Below are 17,775 nucleotides of genomic sequence, written 5' to 3' on the forward strand. Positions count from 1 at the left end.
GCTGACTCTGTTCTTTTGTCTAATCAAAACACACGAGACTCCTACATTTTTGTTATTAAATAAAATCATTATTTTTATCATTGAATAACAGCCAAAAAAATCACTGCAGGCAGGCAAGCACGGTGATGATGAAGTATACTGGCCCACCTTCACTCCTTTTATTCTTGTGATACAAAGCATATTCAAAAAAATACCATAAATGTTTAAAAGTGGTATAAAATTATAAAAGCAGATGTCAGCCTATTGGAATCAGTGTAGATTTATACCTTGAAAATACTGTTTGAAGACCAAAGGCATAATCCAAAACAAAAATTAGTGGTGAAAGTAAGATTCATGTATTTGAGTCCCACATATATGCCATCAAATAGACACCTCATTTTTTTATTCTAAATGTCTCTATGGGCTTAACAGATGTTCTTTTTTGGACCTACAGAGAACAGCAAAAAAGGGGGGGATAAAAGAGAAAACTTGACCTGAACTACTACAGCTCTATGAAATGTGTGCTGTTATTTGGAACCCAGGGCAGAAATCAGAGCCTGCATTATTCTCCCAGATGCCTTTATGGTTATGGGCAATTGGTTAATTGGGAGAACTGCCCATTCCTTCTGGATCAGACTGCACAGACAGCAGGGATGGAGAGCAAATCAAATAAAAAGACTGGGTCCTCAGTCTGAAGGAGCTCCTGCAATGTAGAGGCTCATGAAAGCAGCTGCTGGGAACTAAAAATGTAATCATACAAGTGATGGAGAAACAAAAATGACCCTCCAGTTCTTGGGCAATTACTCATGATGTACTTTTTCCTCCCACCTCTCCCAGGCACACAGATATTCACCAGAGAACAAATATGTTTTGAATGCAGACAGTATGACCACATTGCTGCACAGATCCATGAGCAGCCTCTGCTCACTCCTCCATGAACAAACACCACTGTTGCTGATCATTTCACCACATTAGCTGAAAGTGAGCAATGCCATGATCCTGCAAGTACATCCATCTTCAGGTTTGGTTAAATAAACAAATTCAAGAAATTTGGCTAATGGAAAGTGAAGATGGAAAAAATAGTTAATATATCACAGCTGTAGTTTCAAGGTAGAAAGCAGTTAAAACAAGCACTTCAAGAGGTTCTCGACAGATCAAACATCACCTCAGATCCAGAGCAGCTTAATGGTAACACTTGAACTGAGAGATAGAAAGTATAACTGCAAAGCTGAAAAAAACCCCAAACTCTCATTGAGAATAAATCACTAAAGACATGTAGAACACACTTAGTACTATCAACCCTGAAAGAAATCACAGATTTCTTCAATAAAGCCTGAGAGGAAAAAAACAGGACTATTGGGTATAATTTCAGAATACCATGGAGATGATGTCATGGCTCCCAGGGATGGAATGGGAATCAGACAGAGCTTCAGCCCCTAGAATTGAGAGTAAAATCAGTGGCTGACAGTCACGTACATACCCAGTGCTTTGAGAAATCACAGTCATAAGCAGCTGCTTTCACCAGAGAAAGAGAGCTGTTTCACCAGGTCCTGAAACAGCAGTTAGGTGGAAAACAATGGGCATAAAGAGGAGAGAGTGTCCAAAAGGAATCCTAAGAGGCATTTTCTTATCAACATGTACAAGTAAACAGTAGCAGGGAAGAATGAAAGGAATTGGTGAAAGAGCTCTGTAAATATGCAACAGTGAAAGGAAAGGAAATAGCTGGCAAAGACAGATTTCTAAAGTAGAAGGAAAATGGCTTGAGAGAGCTGTGATATAAACACAGCTCATACCTGCAAGTGCAAGCCCAGACTTGGAGTAGAAATTTATGCATTTTCTTGTCATTTTCCATAGTCTCTTGAAGGCTAATTTCAATTTTAGACTGTTCTTAGAAAATGCAAGCTTTGTCCCCAGAGAGAAAACAGAACTGAAAGCTACCCAAAACACTGCTTTCAAAGTGACAGATGTGGTCAGGACATCTCCTACCCCCAGAGGCTTCACTCGGACATTGGCTGATGGAAAGGAAAATGCTTGTGAAACTCCAGAACTGAGCTGCACCAGCTGTGCAGTGCCCAGGGGCTCTGTCTTGCCCTGCTCTCACAGACACTTGGGTTAGAAATGCTGCTTTTGTGCACAAATACAACTTCAGAGCCTCAACTGGCGGCTAGTGGTTGGCAGGGTCTTCAGCTCTCCTGATGCTTTTGCAGGCTTCTTCAGGACTGTGTTATCGGTGTAGCATCTGCAACACTTAAAACACTTAAATATATGAGCTCCTAAGTCAAAACTTGCCCTCAAACCAAGACAATTTTAAAGAATGACATAGGCAGTATGTAGTGAAATGTCCAACTATGCCTGTTAAGTTACAGAGGTTAACTCCTGAAGGAATTCCTACAGATGTTCCAAGAAACAGGCTCACACTCTTGCTATTGTCACTATTTGTTCCTTTGATTTTTGACTTTATTGAGCCTTTTCCCCTTTCCTCTGCAACAATTTCTTCATAAGAAATGAATCTGTTTTGTTAAGTAGCCATGGAGGACAGCAGAGAGGTTTAGTTGCCCAAGGAGTTTTTTTTGTCATGAAACTACAGCAGTAGTGAGGAAAGCAAGAATGGGAGCAAATACAAGCAGTCCTCATTTCCAAAAGTAACAAATGATTTTCTAACTCACAATTAGTTACCAAAGCTATTTATCTTTCAGACCCTGTGCATTTTCAACAGCTCAGCAATCATATCTCAGATTCAGCTGTCAAGTATCTGGGCAAAATTCTACAGGACTTCTGCAGAACACAACAACTTCCGCAATTGTTTCTAACATTAATCCCTTCAGTTGCTCTTCCTAGACATTTAGAGAGATTTTTATGGTCTCAGTAACTCCCTGTCTATGTCTATCCATCTGTACCTCCTTTTCCCTGTCTCCTAATTGTCTGTAGGAAATTATCATGAGGTTAGAAACCCATCTTCCCCAAACCACCACCAATTTTATATTTCAAAATGCACGTAGCCAATGCCACATGGAGTGGAAACAAAGATAGTTCATTGCAGTACCAGCCCACCACTGCAGTCAAAGGGAGGGATGTGCTGTCACAGAAAGCCTTCTAAACCAGAGGAACTTCTTATGAGACCTTTTTCACATCCCCTATCCCCCTTCATCTCACGGTCCTTAAAAAAAAAATCAATCTGTGCAGTTGCAGTGTTCTGTCCTTGAACTTCTCTCACCTTGCATCTAGTCTCAAAAGCCATTCTTTTACTCTGGAGCCTCACAAATGCTAAAAAAGAGAAGCATTGGTCTCATGAACTTCCTTCCCTAGACTTGTAATATTGAAATTATTCATTATACATTAATTAAAACAAAAGGAAAATAACAAGATGGGTGTGTGGAAAGCCACAGACAGAAGAGATTTTCAACAACTCCCCAGAAGCACCATTCCAAGAATAAAGTAAAAGCATCTTTCAAGCATCCCAAGTCCCTCACCTCAATAAAGATCATAGTTTTCTAACAGATGATAAAGTTTTGTCTGGGAAAATTCATATATCCTGTATTTTCAATAGCAGCAGTCATTATTTATTTGTTATAAAGAACTAATTGATTCATATCCTATTCCAGCTTTTCCTCTCAAATATCTTCCTTGTTGCATAAATTTTGTCCTCTCTTTGTGTTACAGCAGTAATTCCATAGCAGTGTTTTCACTCCCTGGGTCAAGTGAATATAAACTGCAAAATTAAATAAAAGGTTTTGGCTTTTTCTTATATCATGGATCTAATCTATTAATCAAAGTAGTTACATGAGTTCATTTTTGATACTAGATTAATAAGAGACCTTTGAGATAGTGTCATACCAATATTTCCAGTTAAATTGTTTACCAAGTGTAATTCCTAAAAATAAAATACTAGTTTTGAATTATAAATTCAACACATATCAGTATTTTATATGAGTCAGGGTTAGCTGAAAATAGATGTTTGCTATTATAAAATAATACGAATAGGAATTCATAGCCCAAATGAATAAAAAAAAATAAAAATCCCTTGTCAGTTATAGGAAAAACCTTCTTCAGATATATTTAGTTTAGATGCCTGAAGTTGTTTAAACTTGACCACAAGCCAATGAAACACTATCATTAAACCAGAATTAATTTTTCTTCTTTTTTTTAAAAAAAAGCATCAATAGGGACATGAAAGTCCATCTGGCAATACCATGGCATTCAACCGTGCATCACGTTGTCTGACTCAATATGTGTGTGCAAGCCTGTAATAAGGCCTCCTAAGTACTTCAACCCTAATAGACAATTCCACAGACAATTTATTTCCAAAGAATCAGGCTAAATGGCACTGAAATTCTAGTCTCACTGCCTGAAAATAGTTTCTCTTTGGTCGCCTCCCTTTAATTTATCCTCAGTTTCAATCAGAGCATTTCTTTGAGCTGCTGCCCCAGTGGTGTGATTATGGCTGTGATCCAACCATGGCCAAGAGCTGCCAAGTGCTCCTCAGGGATGTTGAGCCCCCACTGATTTCCATGGATGCTCAGCACCTTTCACTGTGGAGCACTGGGGGAACCTTTTGGGCTGGAGTCATGGTTTCTTTCCCAAACCACTCAATCAGAAATTACTTCATTTCATTCACTCGTTTATAATTATAGCTATAAACAGCCCATATGAGCAAAAGATTAATAAGGCTAGCAAGCATTTCCAGGGTATAATCGGCTGTCATCCCATAATTACTCAAAGAGATTGAACGAGTGGCTTTGAAATTACAAGGAGAGTTGCATTCTTTTACTGAGATGGGAGCAGCAAAACATGAAAACCCAAGAAAAGCCCTGCTAAGTTTTTGTCTGTGGTCCATCCTTTAGGGTTTAGAACATGGTTGCTCTGGCCTAAAGGGCCTGTCCTGTGGTACAAGAGTCAGTGAGCACCACAAGAGTATTAATCCTGCTGGTCTGGCCTTAAACCAGATGCATTAGACCTCTGGTGCTGCTTCTGGTGGACACAAAGGTCTGATTCCCATTTTTCACTTCCATAGCATTCATTTTTACATGATTTATATAGGCAAAGAAACTGAGAATTAAATCCTGCAGAGTCAATCCTGCTGATCACCGCTGATCCTGTAAAGATTTCACTCCCATCACCCAATAAACTATAAAATGTTTCCCAGAGCCTCAAATGAGAGGTGTTGAAATGCACAATTAATCAACATGACTAAAGTGTTGTTTTTGTTATAGTTTGGGGATGCAGAAAAGAATATAATAGAAAAGGAAGCAACATTCAAGAAAACTGGCAAAAAAGAACAACAATTTTAAATGTTTGCTGTGTAGGATTAATAGAAACTAGTATAAAAATGCCTTTAAGAAATTTCTGGAGCTGGGAATCAATTGGAGTTTCGTGTCTGTCAAAAGCCCATCGCTGTGAAAGCGTTCCACTGAAGTAAGCCGGTGGTATTGAGCAGGCTGGAGGGTGTCACACGTGTGTGGCCCACAGGCAAGGGGAGCTCACAACGTGTTTTTACAATAGCTCCCCTAAAGCCAACTGTTTTTGTGATTTCAGAAGACCAGAGGAGAGTTCTACAGCGGCAGTTTGGGAAAACCACTGGAGCAGAGAACCATGTCCCACAAGTATTTCCCTACGGGAAGACATCAGATTTCATACCCTGTGTTACTGAAATGGTTTTGGTCAAAATTTCTTTTCCTTCCCCTGCTCTGGGAGTTTTATGTCTGCTCTGCCCATCCACAATGATCTCATTGTCTCCAGCTCATTTGTTTGAGGTAAATAGAAACTGCTGTCCTAATTCTGACAGGTAGGTTTTTTTAGTAATTTAGTTTGATTTATAACAAAATTTCCATTAAATTAGTCTTATTCCTGCTTCCTGTATTATCATACAAATGAAGAATCCCAGATGGCCCAAAAACAACTTCTGGCAGCATTTCTGGAGCACTAGATTCAGGAGAGAAAAGAAAGGAGATGGACTGGCCATTATTTTGCTGCTGCAAAGTTCCTTCCACAGAGTTTTTCAGCTCCCACTTTTCAGCAGGCAGTGTGTGAAAGCCTCAGGAAAGGTGAAGGAAAGCTAAGAACCACAGATTTTTCTTAATTTAGTGTATGGTCAAAATATTATATGGCTTTTCAATACCCAACTATTTTGCCTCTTGAGAAAAAAACCTTTTACAGGGAAAAAAGGTGGCAGCCAATAAAAACAAGGAGAGTAAAAATAGCAGATTTAAATGAAGAGTTAAATACAGTTACCAGGAAAACTGAGGTTGTGAGCACTGTCCCTGGCACAAGCAAGGAAGCAAGAAAATGTCATGACTCAATCAGTAGGGGAGTGTGTTTTCAAACTTAGAAACATTTAGGAACTTTATACCTTTGAGGGTTTTTTTCTCATCCTCCCATCTTGCACTGTGTGTGTACATAGCTTTATTTGATAAAAGGGGATAGGAAGGGATGTTATGTTCAGATCACTACTAGAAAACTCCCTCTGCACTCCTGCACTCAATCACTCACTCAGTGGCTGCTAGGGAAAGTGTGAGAGCAAAACAGATTCAGACCTTTAACCCTAAAATGGCCAGGAGTTGCTGAAGGAATGAAAAAGTTTTAGGTTACAGGCTGCATACTGTGTAAGGGAAATGCATCCAGTCTAAATAGTTCTTCTCAATTGTGTTTTTAGGCCAGTAAGCAAAAGCACACATGCTTTTTTTTAAGGCTGGGAGCTTTACTTTTCTCAGCTTACACAGAAACGGGCACAGAGAAGGCAAACTTTGAATAGCAGTGCAGTTTTGATGAATGTTATCCACTCTGTGTTCAAGACAACTCACCTGTCTTCTGTTCACAGACAGACTGAAATAAATTGAGAACTTCCTACAGAACCTCAAGAGAACTCTTTCCAAAATATTCTGAAATTTAGTTTATTTTTAGCACATCACTCAACAGAAGCCAGGAGGATGACTACTTTGCATTCAGAGACTGCAATTTATGCTTATTTATTTTGGATGCTCAAGAATATGATGTCTCAAACTAATTCTGATGACTTGTCAAAGCTGGCAAAACCTGACACTGGCAGTACATTTGGTCCTGTAATCTGGGCTTTAGGAGAGCAGTTTCAGGGATGATCTGGCTCTTAACATCCAGATAATCCTAAACCTTTGGTGTTCAAGATTGATTCAGCATTAGGGAATATGATGGAAAGAAATTTCTTCTTTTAAAGAAAACTAAACAAACTTTGTGTATTGGAAGGCAGCAATATCCCCTGGAGGGGGTAAGAATATTGTGATGGATAAATAGCAGGAGTCACAGGTAGCCCTGCAGTACCCCAACACTCTGAATGCCTCAGGCAGAATTAAGAAAGTGGCCAAAATGGCACATAAAATGAATATCATGTGCTGATGAACCTGGGTCCCTGTCTTCTTCTGATTTTCCCTCTTCCTCAGTCTTTTTTCACTCCATCAAGAGGATATGTACACTATAAAATTCTGTAGCTACAATCACTTTTGTAGAGTTTAGAAGGTTGAAAATTGCAGTCCTCTTCCTAACAGTATCCTCAGATAAACTGTGCAGGCAGCCTCTGTTCCAGGGTAGCTCAAGGAGGAGGTACACTTGATAGGCACAGAACACACATCCCCAGGAACCAAGTAAATGGCCAGGAAAATGCCAAATTATTGTCATGGCAAGGAAAAGGGGTAGACATAAATTCCTTTTCCTTGTGTCCCTGTACCAGTGTAAGCCTATACTTCCCTTTGAGACATTTACACATTAACAGTGTTCTTTGATACGGACAGAATGAAATAAGGAAAAAACCTCTAGCCCCTGTATCTAACTCTGGCAGGCAGCTATCTAGCAAATTATCACCTCTGCAAAACCCTTACATACAGGAAAGTCTTATTAATGTGGCTGTCCCTTTATGCTTACGTGCTGCCTGCTACAATTTAGAATTTAGCTGAAAATATGACTGCAGAACTCACTGTGACTCAACTATAATGCTCCCCACATGCAGTGAGAATATTGATTATTGCTTGCATTCAGGTGCCTAGAGTGGGATTTGTACATGTGATTCAGGGAATAAAAAGGTCAGTAATACAACTCTTGTTACTCTGCTTGGAAAAGGTACATAAACATTTCTGTTAACCTACTGAATTCTTCCTAACCAGAGATATGGGATATAATTTATAAACAAAAAAATTACCTTTACATCCAGTATTGTCATATTATTTCCCTTTCATGTATCCTTGTTTTCAAGATGCTTCTTGACAGAAGTTTTTCCAAGATAAAAGGCATTTAGTAAACATCTTTTATCAGCAGGAACATTAAGTAATCCTAACAGATTATTATTAGCTAGATTTTATTACTGGTATCAGTTTGGTAAATATGGTATTGTTTGGCTCCAGAGGAAGGTCAGACACATTGTGCACAGCACTGTAGTGACAGCCTGTAGAAGCCTGCTGAGCTCCACCTGGGCTAGCAGGGGGCTAGCAATCTGAATGGTGATGTTGAGACTGCTACTAAATATTTACTGAGCCATCAGGACTCCTCAAATCACTGAATAAAGATATTGTGAGGTATTATTATTGCCACAGGCTACCCATATTACCCAATTTAAAGGTTCACACCCCCAAGAGTTTATAGCTATAACCCCTCCAGCTTTCCAGTCTAAAGAGTAGAAATCATTTGCTTCCAAAACAAAACATAATCTTTGAATTGCACTTAGCTCAAAGTAGAGACCAAAGCCAGAGAGAGCACCATGACACAATTTCCGACACTTAACAAAGACAGTATAAAGGCAGAAAAAAAAAATCCCCTCTAAATCACAGACATTCAAGAAAATTTATACACTTCTAAAGTCAGGCTTCTGCAAAAGCTCAGTGGCAGCCTCTTTCTCCTCCTGACACCTCATGTGTCTTTTTCCAGATCAGTATCAGAGAGAATGAAGATTCTTGTTGTTCAGTAAGGCCATTTAATCCTGCTCTTCATCTCTTCCTTCTGCTGCTCATGAGCAGCCCAGATTGCTGTTTATCAATATGCATTTGTTCTGTTGGGTTATTATAAACAATTCTCCAGTTCTCAAACATAATTCTAGCTTTTTATTCCCCCTATGCTCTAGGACTGTAATTGAGACAGCTGATGATGTAGCTGAATATAAGCTTCCATAAACAGACTCTGTGAGTTGGAACTCAACTGCACGTAGGCCATCCACACACTTTTTCCACTCTGACTCCTTCTCCCTGCATCCAACTGGGGAAGATGTTTTGGCTCTGACTCCCCTGTAGATTATTCCACGTCACACCAATGACTGACTGGAGCGAGGAAGAAGCTACTGGTTAAATGTCTGTGCTTTTCAGTCAGCACTCCAGGAATCTCAGGTGAAATGTGCTCCTTTTCTCTTCTGAAAGGGATCTGCACTCTTCAGTCAACCTTCAAAGCCTTGGAGCTTTGTTTGTGGAGCCTGTCTCCTTCACCTCTCCGAAGATAAGGAACCTACTGCAGCAATTGAAGCTTTACTGGCTGTGTTTCCTTTTCATGAAGTGCAGACAGGGGATATTAGGCAGGAATTTGCTTTACAATCACAGTTTATATCATTTGCTCTTGTTCTTTTCATCCCAGAGAAAGCCTAACCTTTTTCCCATGGAATTTCTGTTAAGTGAGTCACAGAAGTCAACTGCTGCCCAGGCACTCACAGGAAAGGAGGATTTACATTTTATGTGTGTTTTTAGGAACACTCTCCTGTCACACCATTCATCTCCATGACTAAATTAGGTCATTCTTTTGGTTTTTCCCTCTTTGTATTGTAGAGGAAAACAGACGTGATTTATCAGTCTGTCATCATGGAGGAGGCTTCGTTCTGAATTTGTCCATTCACTTCTAACTCCATGCAAACTTCAGCCTGTGATTCCCATCATTTTGGGGCTCCATAACCAGAGAGCATGACTTGGATACTTTGGTGATTAAATATTTATAAAACACCTAATTTAGGTGGTGTGTGGATGAGATCAAGGAAGCAACACTTCTCTGTGACGTGGTCTCCCCACAACCCACTGGGAAATATTTGGCAGTGAGCAAAGATTCAGAAAGCAGGTACTAACAAATATGCTTTGTTTCTGCATGTGTGCTGTGCCTGAGGTGGCTGCTGGTGGCCTGTCCCTGGGGATAGCAGGTGCCATAGGACCTACAACCCCTCTGCACAACACCTGGGTCCTCCTGCACTGCCCAGGGCGTGCCCTAGAGCAGTGCTGCAGGGGCCCCTGTGCCTTTCCAGTGGTGATGAGGAAGAGAATGCTGCTCTTAAGGATGCAAACGCTTTCCAGACTCCTACAGATTTAAAATTTATTGAATAAATTCTTAATCTTGCACCAAAACTTCTTTGGGAGTTGCATATGTAAACTTTTAAACCAAAGTAATCTTTTGCACTTGTGATCTGCTCCATTATTAGCATGGAACTGATGTGACTTGGAAGAAACTCAGTTACTGCTCCACAGTCACAGGGATCTCCAACAAACAGGGCACTGTCTAACTAAGTCTAATCATTAATTCAATGATCATTATTTAGAGAATTCCATCATATACAAAAACTTTAAACACAAAATTGCTAGATCAGCAGAAGCATCTTCATTATTCTACTTGGTTGCTTTTTTTCTTTATTTTGGGAACAAAAAAAAATTATGGTTCTTATATTTTAACATGAGAAGAGACACTTGATCAGGTGTTCTGACCAGAATGTCACACTCACTGCAATTCTCTTTCATACACTCATATTACAGCCAAAAAAGAACATGTGTTAGATTAAAACATTTTGGTCCTCAGCAGAGTAAAGTGTTGATGCCATGCTGACAGCCTGTTAACAGCCATCAGCTATTACTAGAATTGCTGGGAGTTTGTAGGAGGGCATTTGCAAATGCTTTATCAATACAGACTTACCTCAGCAGCAAAAGGACAGACAGCATCACTTGTAGCAGCCTGGGTGAAAAATGCCTTTTTCTTCCTCCTAGCCAAAGGAAAAGCACCTGCATCAAAATGAATTGAAGGGAGACAGCTCAGGAGCTCCAACCTATCTGGGGTTGGAGGTAACAGTCTCAGGGGAGGAATGAAGCTTCAGGAATTGCAACAGTTTTCCAATTTTTACCTGCAGTCAGGCACCACATCTCCAAAGAAAGCTTTCAACATGCTCTTTGATCCAGTCAATCTAGACTGCAGCTTGATTATGCTGAGATTTCAAGCCCTGATATTTTTAGCATCATTCTCTTGCTTTTTCCCTTTGTCAGCAGGTATATTTAAATGTTTAAATGGTCAAATTCTAATCATAAATGTAGATTAGTGAAAAATTCCCCAATCTGTAACTAGATATAAACACTTCTCTGGCTGGATCTGAGCTGGGATGCAGAGATTTATCAGTGGTGTGGGGTGCCCTCTGGACCAGGTAGCTCCTTGCCTTTGACTTCACTCATCTTGCCTCAAAGAATTTTGAAGCCAAATATGTTTTGTAGGTGTTTACATCTCATTACCTTGTTCTGAAAAGATAAAAACTTCACTTGCACACACTTGTCTCTGCAAATTTGGCTGGATTTCATCTGATAGCGAGAGCTTTTGCTAAATTTCATCACATAATTACTGAAGTGCAAATCCCCAGGAAAAACAATTTGTAAAGATTTCATATTTGCAGCTTAGGAGGTGCTGATTAGTTACTGTTTTACTCTGGCATCAAATCGTAGTATCTTCCTTAGAGCATGCATAACCACTGATTTTTTAAAATTTATTTTTCATTGCTTTTCATTAGTATGCAATTTTGCACAAATAGTTCCTTCAACTAAGCATATTGCTTGAAAAGTTGAACACCATAAATGGAGCACAAACAATGTGCAAAAATTTAGTTGATTTATCCAACAGATTTTGCCTTCCTCTGTCTCGCTCTCTTCTCTAGCAGTACCACACTAATTAATTCTTTTTTCCTTTTTTTCCTTTTTGCTTTTTTTTTTTTTCCTATGTTCTGCAACACATAGGTGAGTTCTTGTTCATTTCAATGACTGGCTTTAATTCTTGGTGCAGTTTAATATTAGCTTACCACCTCTAATAGCCTTTCCAAAGTTTGTTCAGTGGAGAGGACAGGGCACAGTGAGCCCTTGTCTGTGTTGAACAACTTTGCTTGTATTTCTTTTCTGTCCCAATCTGGCACCAAGCAGAATACAAGCATAAACAGTGTCGGCAAGCTCAGCCTCAGTCTGCTGAAAGACCTGTATTTTCCAGGAGCCACAAATTTTGCTCTCAGAAAAAGAAGACAATAAAACAGTGTGCCTCAGTCCCTTCAGTCATATGCAGTGGGATAAAAAAAAAAAGCTTTATACCAGTTAAAAAGCAAGATTGGACGCAGGAGCAAAGGAAGGCAGGATTTAGGTGTTAATGTGTAGGTCTTTGCCAAACATACACACTCTTGCAGCATTAGGATTCATTTTGTTCAAATTCCCCAGGGCAAGTGCTGCTCCACGTAGTTATGTGGCTGGAGAGAGCCACAGCCTCAGCAGGAGACTGAACTTGGGCTGAAATATTGTCTGAGCTTGGGAAAGATCATAAAGAACCAAAGGAACAACTTACAGCCTGTAAAGACTGCTGGAGGGAGCTCCTCAGTGATGTACATGACAGCTCAGTTGTACAGCAGGGTATAACTATACAGAAAGCAGACCAGCACAAAGAAATGCTTGTGCAAGGTCAGATACCTTGGGAGGTTGTGCTGTTCAAACTGTGCCCAAAAAACTCCCCACACTGAAGAGGAACTGTACACTTACACAAGAGCAGGACTACACTCCAGAGCAGGGACATGCAGCCAGGACCTCAATTAGAAAACACTATTGCACTGATGTGCTGGTCATACACAATACCTGCAAAATGCTGCTGTAAACCACCAAGTCAAGGCAGCCCCAAAGTCTTCAGTGTCTTCAGGGTCAAAACATATGACTGGGTCATTTAAATTAGCAAGTTACCTTTTGTTTATACTTCTTATGAATAGCTTCAATTATAGCCTTCAGCACAAACCTGTTAGCCTGGGAGTTTCCACGCAGCATTTGGTGCCCAGAGCTCACTGCTGGGGCTCCTGCCAGCTCAGTGAATCACCACGGTGTCAGCACTGCTCCCAGCTCCACAGGGCATGCCATGGCAGCACTGCACTGTTTGCACACTTACAATTGAAACACACCTTTGTTCATGCTCCTTGAAGCGATGATGCAGAGCTGCATGGGAACTTTCCTGCAGCTGAACACCTCATGTCACTCCCTCTGCAGAGCAGGAACTGGAGGCTCCTGACCAGTGGTACCTGCACTGCACTAGCCCACTCCCGCTTTTATTTTTGGCATGCACTTGCCCTCAGGGACTAGCAGTGGTGGTTCATCAGGGGCAGGGACAGCAGGAGCTGCAAGGCCCTGGTGCACAGAGCTCTGTGCTTGCAGCTCAGCCTCCCACCAGTGTCTGTTTGCTCCTTGGAAAAGGCAAACAACAAGGGAGAAGGATCGGCTGCCTCAGATGCTACCAGCTGCCCTGGTTCAATAACTAGGTCAGCTAAAGGTTAAACCAGCTGAGGCATAGGCAGCAAGTATAAATTTAACAAACAAAAAAAAAAACAAAAAAAAAAAAAAGAGAGAAAAGAGAAACAAAGCCAAAGTCAGGAGGGCAGTCCATGTCACAGCCATTCACACTGAAGCCATCTCATGTTTTGGGAAACAAAAATCAGTAACATGAAACCAGCAATGAAATCAGCCTGTTTGCTTTGAGGTACCCTGCTGTGATATATTAATAACTTTTTTGCTTTCTGTAGCAAATTCTGTCAGAAATCACAGTCTAATTCCAAATTATATCGTTTACCAAGCCTAATGCAACTTTAAGGATATTACGCAGTATTTTGTCTAAGTATTTTAAATCAATCATGGTTTAAAATGCATACGCACATTTTTTAATTTTCCTAGTGGTGTGTAATTGCATTTGAAGCTTAGGACTTTGCTGCTTTGCTGGGAAAGACACATCTAGCTTTCCACACTCATGTAGGCAATACATACTTTGGAGATAGTGTAATGTGAAATTCCTCCACTGAGAAAATCAGATGACACCTAAGGAAACTGCCTGTGGATCTCAGAGCTAGGTTTAAGCAGTGGAAAGATAATTTCTGTGCTAACACTGCCACCCATCGAAAAATAAGAGGCACAGTCGTATATCCCTGTTTTTATCTCTTCTTCCTCTTTGTTATGCTGCAGTGTTCTCATGGATATTTTCTCCTCACTGCTATCTTTAATAACTGTAATGTTACAGGTAAAAAGTGTAAATAAACTAAACCTAAGTGGTAGGTCAAATATAGCTATAAACCAGAAGATAAGTTCTCTCCAGAACAAAATCAGTAACGTATGGAAGTCTCCCTGTGAATGGTGACAGGAAAACCCCCAGCACATAACCATGGCATGTGTAAACATATATAGCATCAAAGTACATGTAGAGCCCTGATCCAAGAGAATTCCACCAGCTGGCCTCTTTCCTCAACCCTGGGAGAGTTGTACTTTTCCTTTGTTAGAGAGAGACTCTCCCTCTGACCTCTTGCTATCTTCTCTGAGGTTCTTATACCTTTTTTATCTCCTGCCTCACTAATGTTAAGATCAAACCACATGTATGCTTTTTGTTTGACATGGTTTCTTCATCTTGTAGAGGAGTGGTGGCTTGCCCTTGATGCAACCCGTAACTGTTTCCTTGCCCTAGTTGTGAGAGTTCCCTTATCTTCAAGTGTCTCTGGTTTTGCAGCTTCTTCCCTGAATCACACCTTTACCTTTACCATTTCCTCTCACAGATTATTAATGGCTGTATCATGCAATGGCCATTAGCAGTGAAACACTCGAACCATGCATTTTTACAGTAAATTCCCCTGCACAAAGATTAAGATTTTCTTAATAACAACATTTCATCTCTTGCATTTCTCAAGAGTTACCCCTGCACCTACAGTAGAGGGAGCTGAATTTAGTTCAGGAAAACAGCTCCTTTCTCCTTCCCTGACTCACCCTTTGCTGTGCAGTCCTGCTCCCACTGTCAGCTTTTGGTCAAAGCTATTCTTGTTAGTAAAGCCAACACGAGGTACATGAGGGATGTAAGGGATGTCCTTGGGTCAGCAAAAAGACCCAAAGAGACCTTTTTATGAACTTTGCAAATATGAACTAAAAGGCAAACTGTAATGCAATGCTTTAAAACAATGTTCCTTCTCTATTCCAATTGCCAAGGTTATTAGCAAAAACCCAACCTTGCTTATGACCAAAGTAGTGAATCACTATTTTTTTAACACTTATAAATTTGTTTTCTGGAAAGTTGAATTAATTATGCTTTTCTACTGAGAAACATCATATAAATTATGGTTTTGTTTGCTATATGTGCCCAGGGGTTTTATTAAGTGACTGCATCTCCTGTGCAGCTGAAGATGAAAAAACTTACCAGGATGGGACAGATGGAGAGGTCATTAACAGAACTCAAGAAATCCATCTGCAAATCTCACTCTGTAAAGGTTTTATGTAACAGTTTGATCTCACTGAGATGCTATTGAATAACAGGTAGCATGCTGGAAATCTAATTCTTTACAAAGCCTGGATTTATGGACAGGGCATTAAATCATTGTATTGCTTATACTCTGAAGGACAAAGAGTGGAGAGTTCTAGACTGGGGATTTATTAAATATGGAAGTTATGATTCTTTCAAAATGAAAAAAAGACAGCTCAAAGAATTATTTATTCTTAATTTAACACAGTTTCATAAATGAGCAAGTCTCCAGTTTCAGTTAGGACTTCCCATGCAATATTTTTACCTTCATGAGAGAGTGTGAACTGTTTCACATGACAAAAGTTTACGAGCTGTGTAACCAGTGTCAGAGTTATCCAGCTCCCCAGCTGATGGAAAGTTCCTCCAAGTCCAATGCTCTCTCTGCTGTTTTATGATCTGAGGTTGTAGAACTTCTTTCCAGTTCTTTCCACAATTCTGGCAAATCTAAGATGCTTAGCTGCCACTTCTTACTCCTTAGCTGGATTCACTTATTCTCTCAGGTTATCTAAATTTTCACCTTACTTACTAATTCTGCTAAATAGATGGTAAAGGAATAAACTTCAGCAATTTGATCACTAAACTTGAGCAGCACAAAATCAAAAAACTAAATGGGCAACAGCAAAACTTACACAACTTCACTGTTGGATTTCACTGTATTTGATAAACCTGTGTGTAAACACAGCTATCTTGGCTTTGATTAAGCTTTGTACAGTTGTTACTGCTTGCAACTGAAATCCTCCTTAATATACAAGAATTGCAACATTGTTTTCCTACACATCTTGATGTGAAGTTGATCATTCTTAATGGTTTGCATTCTCCCATTCTTCCCTAACTGCCCTACAATTTTTCTACGTAATTTTGTATGCAAGGCTATTGGAACAATGGTGATTCCAGGACTTAGGGTGAATACATAAGAAAAAAAATTGAATGAAAAAATTTAATTACTTGGAAGAAGGAAAACAAAGTCTCCTGGTTATGTCCTATTAGGCCAACCTCCTAATACCTCTCTTATATCTGTATACACTCCCCAGTTTATTGTCAGCAGATGAATTTATGATTCAAGATCCTTTTCACCAAAGGCAAAGGTATCCCTGTTTTGACTACTTGCAAAATATTATTCCATCCATTCCTCAAACAGACACAGACCTCACTCTAATGCAAACTGCAAATTTAAATTCTATGCAGCACCTGTCATGGAAGTAAATAGGTATTTTCAAATACCTTCCAAACAATGTTTATGGAATATTTGAGTAACTGCTGAAGTGCAGGGATTAAATATGCTTGAGACTGGAACTTCAGAGCTACAGGCAGAAATGAAGTTGTGTCCACCCCTTGCAGGAAAAATAATAATGATGGACTTAACTACATGAATCCCTAGAGAACAGGTCTGGTTTCTAACACATGTAGCTTCTACTCCTAATTCAAGTAATCAGAAACTTTTAGCATATTTTAGGAAGATTGGATTTCTGGTATCTCATTAATAGATGGCAAATAAAGCACAACATATTTTTAAATAATAATATTAAGCTAATTCCCTAAGAATAGTGCTGATAAATCAAAAATGCACCTCCAGCAATTCCATATACAATGCAATGTATTTCTCTTTTCTTTTGATTTCTGACTGGCCAGAAGCAACCAATACATTGAGAACACTGAACAGAAGGACTCTTCAGCAGAACTAGAATGCAGCTGAAAATACTGGCAAAGACTTCTCCCCACAGTTGCATTCCAAGAACCATTCTGTGCATGTGCTTGTGTCCCAGGGTAAGAAATTGAAACTTATCCATTGCTTGGACATTTAAATAAACCATTTAAATAATTCAAATAAAGCTATAAATGCTAAGAAATTGACCTGCTATTTCATGTATCTGCTTTTGAAGTGAAACTGTTCTGTTTACACAGAACACTTGTTCTGTTTACTGTGTGCCCTCAAAACAACAGGCAGACTCACAATCTGTGAAAAACACGGACTAAATGAGAAGCAAGGAGGACTGGAGAAACTGAGAAGTAACTGCCTCAGGTCACACTCACACATAAAGCACTTACTAAAGGATTATTGAACAGAAGCAGGCACAGACAATTTCCTGTCACCTCTACAGTTCTGTTGGTGAACATGCAAGCCTTAAGTTTCAAAACAACCCAAATAAGAAAATGATGTCATGCTCAGGAGGAGTCATATTTGACAATATATCCATCTCCAGATGTGGTGGGTTGACCTTGGCTGGGTGCCAGGTGCCCACCAAGCCACTCTATGCCTCCCCCTCCCAGAGGGACAGAGGA

General features: G+C 39.8%; 1 protein-coding gene across 2 annotated transcripts in view; it reads right to left on the reverse strand.

Annotated features, from left to right (window-relative positions):
• The window catches only part of PLOD2 (procollagen-lysine,2-oxoglutarate 5-dioxygenase 2), a 61,253-nt gene extending 50,320 nt beyond the window's left edge, over nt 1-10,933 (reverse strand). The window contains exon 1 of one of the 2 annotated variants that reach the window (XM_086845022.1): nt 10,867-10,933. The gene's annotated coding sequence lies outside the window, so the exon portion shown is untranslated. Of the gene's footprint in view, nt 1-1,459; nt 1,582-10,866 lie in introns of those variants that run through there. The other variant, XM_086845021.1, reaches the window with a different exon arrangement.
• Between the last annotated feature and the right edge of the window lie 6,842 nt (nt 10,934-17,775).

Source organism: Cyanistes caeruleus, chromosome 10 (genome assembly GCF_971803275.1).
Source record: "Cyanistes caeruleus chromosome 10, bCyaCae1.hap1.1, whole genome shotgun sequence".
In the NCBI taxonomy this organism is placed as follows: domain Eukaryota; kingdom Metazoa; phylum Chordata; class Aves; order Passeriformes; family Paridae; genus Cyanistes; species Cyanistes caeruleus.